Source organism: Coregonus clupeaformis, chromosome 14 (assembly GCF_020615455.1).
Source record: "Coregonus clupeaformis isolate EN_2021a chromosome 14, ASM2061545v1, whole genome shotgun sequence".
NCBI lineage: Eukaryota > Metazoa > Chordata > Actinopteri > Salmoniformes > Salmonidae > Coregonus > Coregonus clupeaformis.
Window position 1 is genome coordinate 28,435,121 of NC_059205.1, and position 7,444 is coordinate 28,442,564.

Genomic DNA, 7,444 nt, shown 5'->3' on the forward strand with positions numbered 1-7,444 from the left:
TAACCATCACATCAAGAAAACTGATTTGTGATAGGTCATAGTTAATGGTGAAATGAAGGTGTTCATTCATAGAGTTTAGATAAGCATGGAATTTCAAAAGTTCTTCCTGGGTCCCTGTATAGATCACGAAAATGTCATCCAAATATCTCAGAATTAGGAGAATATTGGAGAGAAAAGGGTTAAGGTCTGGATTCAGCACCACCTGTTTTTCAAACATTCCTAGATATAGGTTTGCATAATTAGGAGCCGGAGTGCTCCCCATCGCTGTCCCTTTGGTCTGGAGGAAAAAGTATCCTCTGAAGAGAAAATAGTTGGAGGTTAATACCAGTTCAGCCAGGTCACAATACAATTGGTGCTGGGGAAAGTATTAGGGGGACATTCATTGAGGTAGAACTTGAGGTTCTCTAGGCAACCCTGATGGGGGATGTTAGTATATAGACTGGTAACATGAAAAGTACACAGAATAGAATTCTCAGGTATATGGTCCACAGATTTAAATTTTTTTATAAAATCAATAGAGTCTCTGGTATATGTGGGGAGGGAGATCGCCCAGGGTTTAATAAAAAAGTCTACAAAGGTACAGATATTCCCTGTCAGAGATCCGTTGCTACTCACAATGGGCCTGCCTGGTAGAGGTGGTGTCATGCTCTTGTGAATTTTGGGGAGAGCGTATATGACAGGTGTGGTTGGGCAGTCAACTTTCATATACTCATATTCTGTCTTTGTAATTTCCCCTTCATTCAAAAATGTTGACAATTTATCATGGATCAGAGACCTGAATTGATTAGTAGGGTCCTTAAGGAGTCTTTTGTCAAATTCATCATCACTAAGTTGTCTCAGAATTTCCTTTTCATAGTCTGCTGCATTTAGTATCACTATTGCACCTCCTTTGTCAGCCGGTTTTATAATGATACTGGAGTTATTTTTGTGTTCCATAAGAGATTATTTCTCTGCTTTGGACATATTGTGGAATACCTTGTATTCTTTTTTCTTAGCCAGGAGATTATGTACATCTTTCTCAACTAGGCGGCAATATGTTTCAAGAGAGGGATTTCTTTTAGGTTGTAAAAATGCTTTTCCTCTTAAAATATGTATTTTCCCTTGTCATGTCCTCAGGGCGAGAGTCAGGTTCATTGTCATTCAGGTTATCAATGGGAAAAACGTTAGCACCATTACCTGTCTGGTTACTAATATCCTTCAATAGATTAACATTGGCTGGTGTATAGCGAGCAAACCCATTACCCAAAAAACTCAGTCAATCTCAAACTGCGGGAAAACTTTTGAAAGTCTATATCTCTCCATTTGGTTTATTTTTGTTCATTGACTATTCTTCTGGGGACTTCTGGTCCCCACAAGTAGGGCTGTTGCGGTCATTACATTTTGTCAGCCGGTGATTGTCAAGCAAATAATTGCCGGTCTCACGGTAATTGACTGTTAATTAACATAAACACATTTAGCATCTCCTGGCTTCTACGCATAGCCTACAAGCCACTGATGCAGACCTTTGGAACATCATTTTATAAAGTCTAATAAATCCATGTAATATAGCCTACACCATCACAATAAATCCATTATTTATTTTAGACAGGTCTAAAAAAACATGATATGAAGAAAATGTAGTCTATTTCATTTTACATTTTACATTTTAGTCATTTAGCAGACGCTCTTATCCAGAGCGACTTACAGTTAGTGAGTGCATACATTTTCATACTTTTTTCATATTCAGAAGAACAGAATAGCATATTCTGAGTTGTCCTTATGTTAGGCCCTGATCTGGCTATGCCTGGCTATATGGCTGTGGGCTACACTAGTTCATTTAGCAGACAAGATTTGCTAAGAATTCCGTGGCATTATTATTTTTTATTTTTTGTGTGGCCGTAATGCCCCCTAAAAAAATCCATGCCTTTGTGCCCTTGGGCTGAATATAATAATTATAATTCCCTGCTGCCCTGCTCCCCCGAAGCACCTCGCTCTCTCAGATGTAGCCAATGCCCGTCACGTGATTGGGTCCTTCTCACAGGCATTTCAGCTAAGTAGGCTACAAGTGAATGAAGACAGACACATCGGGGACGCAACTGCGCGCGCCCCTCTTATCGAATTCCGAGGTGCATATTGAAGATGTTAGAACTGTCCACATTTAGGCTACTTTTCGTCAGCCAACAAGATGAGTAGGCCTAACTAACAGCAAAAGCACTAGCCTACTATCTACTATCCCCCATACTACAAAAGTTGACCTATTCTGTGCAATAAATGAATATTCCAAACATACTCTGGGACAGTTGTGGAATGCGATAGATCCTAAATGAATACAACCACTACCATCAAAAAAACTGGTAAAAGCTGATGTACAGATCAGAACGTTTAGCTTAAAGTGTTGATAAACTATTAGGCTATTTCCAAGCTGGGCATCATTCACAAGTGATAGGCTAATATTGTCACCATCAGACTATTCTTAATTTAATTATGTCTTTACATATACTAAACTAATATATGTGTGAAATTTGTTTTGATTTAGAATGGACCATTATCATGCCCCTGTCTCGGAACAGGGGCATGGGAAAAAAAATACATGAAATCTATGCACTTAAAGAGTGAATGGAGGACACTTTTCCCATGGTTCATTTTCATGCCAGCGAGGTAGGGGCTGTACTCCTGTAGTAAAGTGAAGCAATGTGCTTAATATTAGGAAAGTTGATAAATAAAAATAGTAAGCCTATAGAAAGCTGATGGGATTTTTAATAGAGGCCATCAAAACTGTTTTCTAATGCCTATAGAAAGGTTGCGCAACATGAGCTCATGGGCGCTCTTGAAGTGTTTGATTAGATTTTGGATAACATTTGCATTGATGTCAGAGTGATTAGAGGGACAATAGAGTGCTGAGTACCAGACAGTTAGCACGTTTAGTAGGCTACTAATGACCATCAGCAGCATCAGAGCTTGGAGAAGCCTAATTACCATGACTAAACAGTCCCGTGGAAGTTGACTGCCATCATGACTCGCGACCGCCGGTGTGGCGGTAATACAGTCACCTGTCACGACTTCCGCCGAGGCTGCCTCCCCTCCTTGTTCGGGCAGGTTTCGGCGTTCGGCGTCACCGGCTTACTTGCTACTGCCGATCCATTTATCATCACTCCATTTGTCTTTTCTTCAATCACACACACCTGGTCCTTATTCCCTCATTAGTCATTGTATAAGTGTTCCCTCTGCTTCCTTGTCTGTGTGGGTGATTGTTTATTGCGGAGGTTAGTGAAGCTCGGTGGTGCTCGTGTATTTTGTATCGACGGGAGTATTTCCCGTGTGCCTTGTATTTTCCAGTGCGCCTGTTTTGTGCCCTGGAGTGTGTTTGACCCATTTCTGCGTAAACCTGTATTTTGCGGATTAAAGCCTGTTATTCTGTGATTTACCCTCCTGCGCCTGACTCCTTCAACACCACCTCATCACATCACCATAACAGCCCTACCCACAAGTATAGTTAAACAGGTCCACACACACACATGACACCAGATTGATATGAGTTACAGCCCTGGTGCTCTCTGTCGCTCATTCTATTCTTTCTGTTTCTATGCTTGCCCTAGGGGTGAGAGGAGCTGACAAATCAGAACTGAGGAGGATTGCTATGGAGCCCCATGACTTACACCTGATGCTTTGCTGACTTCTCTCTCCTGGATGATCTCCTGCCCAAACTGTCCCGTTATGGCCTCCGCACCGCCTAGGTCCACCGATGTAGGGACATGAGGGCCGACAGTGGCAGAGCAGCCCCAGCCAGGGGGAACACCGGGTTCCTTTGCTACTGATACCCAGTATAATCGCGCTGAGCAGCAGCCCGTCCCAAAGGCTGGCGTGGCACCTACCGAGCCACAGACACAGGTTTTCGCAGGCAATGAGGATTAATCCATTGAACTGGTTTCCAATACGGAGGAGGATGTGGTGCCCAGTGCTTGTGGTGGGGGGCGGGGAGGGAGTGGTGAGAGTCATGTGGTGGGGGGGAGTCAAGCGGCTGAGGCCACTGTTGATGAAGATGAGGAGGAGGAAATGGGAAACGTCAACATGTCGGAGCCGTCTGGTGACAACTCGCTATATATACACTAGAGGTTACCAGGTTCCTAGATCAGACTTTTGTAAAGTCAGTTAAAGTATTTTTTATAAAGATACGTTTGTGAGGTCAGCTGCAGTTTTGCAGAAGACTGTGAGGTTAGACGAGTTGAGTAAGAAGAAGTGTTTCCGCTTGAGGAAACATGTTACAGCAGTTACATCAATAAAAAAGGTTGGAAAACATGGTTAAATCAAGAGAAAAACAAAATGGCCCCTCTTTAAATGACATGCAGCTCATAAAGGCTTCATAAAGCCTTCATAAACACTAAATAAATGTTACAAATCATCTATAACCTTATGTTATGCTTTATAAAGGGTTCATAAATGTGTCATAACTGTGTAACATAACCACCAATGTCAAACATGACATAACCCACTATGTCAAATATGACATAAACCTTTGCTTTATAAAGGGTGCAGTAAGCATCACTTAATAAAGGCCTTATAGATCATATTAAGTTGAAGCTTTACAAAGCATTTATAAACCTGTCATGCATCTTGGTAGAGCATTGTAACGCCAGGATATTGGGTTCGATTCCCGGGACCACCCATACGTAAAAATGTATTCACGCATGACTGTAAGTCGCTCTGGATAAGAGCGTCTGCTGCTAAATGACGTAAATGACTAAGTCGTTTTGGATAAAAGCGTATATTTCACTAAAATATTTATAGGATTAACCAATCTCTTACCCTCTTGGGGAATATTGGACCTGACCTCAACTTCCCGCAAAGTGCTGTGCTGCAGGATGACACACACTCTAAAGTGCAGTCATGCACAGCAAAAAAACATTGGGGCCTTTTTCAAATCCATTTTTTTTGCCTACTTGTTTTTTTTCAGAAATTCCATTTTATTGTTTTTGTTTTTCCAGGTTTCTGATTTCCCCAAAAATGTTTCTGTTTTGCCACAGTTTTTTATACTTTTTAACTAGAAAAATAACATTGGATTTTCTTTGCTCAATTGGTAACACACTACGCCGTGAAGGACTGAAATCCTGCAGCGCCCGCAAGGTCCCCCTGCTCAAGAAAGGCCATATACAGGGCCGTCTGAAGTTTGCCAATGAACATCTGAATGATTCAGAGGAGAACTGGGTGTAAGTGTTGTGGTCAGATGAGACCAAAATTGAGCTCTTTGGCATCAACTCAACTCGCCGTATTTGGAGGAGGAGGAATGCTGCCTATGACCCCCAAGAACACGATTCCCACCGTCAAACATGGAGGTAGAAACATTATGCTTTGGGGGTGTTTTTCTGCTAAGGGGACAGGACAACTTCACCGCATCAAAGGGACGATGGACGGGGCCATGTACCGTCAAATCTTGGGTGAGAACCTCCTTCCCTCAGCCAGGGCATTGAAAATGGGTCATGGATGGGTATTCCAGCATGACAATGACACAAAACACACGGCCAAGGCAACAAAGGAGTGGCTCAAGAAGAAGCACATTAAGGTCCTGGAGTGGCCTAGCCAGTCTACAGACCTTAATCCCATAGAAAATCTGTGGAGGGAGCTGAAGGTTCGAGTTGCCAAACGTCAGGCTCGAAACCTTAATGACTTATAGAATATCTGCAAAGAGGAGTGGAACAAAATCCCTCCTGAGATGTGTGCAAACTTGGTGGCCAACTACAAGAAACGTCTGACCTCTGTGATTGCCAACAAGGGTTTCGCCACCAAGTACTAAGTCATGTTTTGCAGAGGGGTCAAATACTTATTTCCCTCATTAAAATGCAAATCAATTTATAACATTTTTGACATGCGTTTTTCTGGATTTTTTTGTTGTTATTCTGTCTCTCACTGTTTAGATAAACCTACCATTAAAATTATAGACAGATCATGTCTTTGACAGTGGGCAAACGTACAAAATCAGCAGGAGATCAAATACTTTTTTCCCTCACTGTACATACTGTAGCTACCGCAATCGTTGTTTCAAATCATTTCGGTGACTTCACAACAATTGCTAGCTAGCCGAAATGTTGCTACCTAGCAGGCTCAGCTAAATACAAATCCCCCTAGATACAGCCATGTCTCATATTACGTCTTGAGATTTTAAAATGAAAGAGGAATATAATAATACGAATTGAAAGGAGTTTCCCATTTTCCCATTTAGAGTTTCTGGCGCAGCACAGAAATGCCCTTATCCAGATGTGTAAGGGTTGGTGTGAGGTGTGACCCAGGTGCGGTGCAGGTTAGACAGTAGGCAGAGATAGTGAAACAAGGAACTTTACTGATGGTCCCGAAGCCAGGATACAAAACACTTTACATTAAAAAGAAAGGCGGAGCAAATAAGACTCCAAAAAACAGGCAGACAGCCAAAAATACTAAATACTAACTATGACTGAAATAATAACTAAACAGGGAGAACACTTATCACGTACCTGTCCATACGTCCCGCGATCAGACACTGATTAGTACTGCTTGGCATAGTGAAACTAGCAGAGAAAATTGAGCAAGGAAACACTGGGAAGTGAGGGCATAAATACACAGGTGAATCAGATAGACACAGGTGACACCAATAGGAAGATGATTAGTCCCGACTGTGAGTGAGGATGACACCTAGAGGGTCGCTCCAGAACTGCGAACCCCTCCTGTAACAAGATGGTGTGACAAAGGCATTTCCTAACAGACCTGCTAACTTTCTTTGTTGTTACTTTTAAGGTTGGAACCAACATGCAGTACCTCCAGCATGAAGCGATGCAAGAACCAATCGGCCGCCAGCTCAGGGACAAGCTACACTATTCACAGCCCTGTGTAATGTTCAATGTAATTGCATTGCTGGACTTTTGAAACTTAATGTATTTGTATTGTTTTAAAAATGTACCAATAAAAGGAAAGGTATGGTTTAAACATGTCTTTAATGTTTATTTGTTTTAGCTGTTAGTGATAATACATTTGTGTTCACATCATTAAGCCTTTATGTACTGTATGTGTTATGAATGACCAAAGGTGTCTGATTATATAGTAAGTACAGCATCATATGATACAAGGCATTTATGTATGTGTTATAAATGACCGAAGGTGTCTCACTTCAAACTAAGGATTACAGGACACTACATAAAGTGTCAATAAAGAGGTTATTAACATTCTGCTGGTTTATGAAGGTTCTCTCATGATCCACAGGTTACTGTAGGATGTGAGAGGTATTTAAATGAGTTGATGGACCTGTGTGTGTGTCAGAACCAAGATGATTTGGAATAGTCCAACCTGAGACTACTACATCAGGCATTTCTCTTCTGTTCCCATGCTGGAGACCAGGGCTTGATTACAGCCTGTTACAATGGTGCAAACATTTTGTGGCTGATCTTTCAGCAGATAAGTGGGTGAATGTGTCAAAGACCTGACTGGGCCCAGCACCACACGG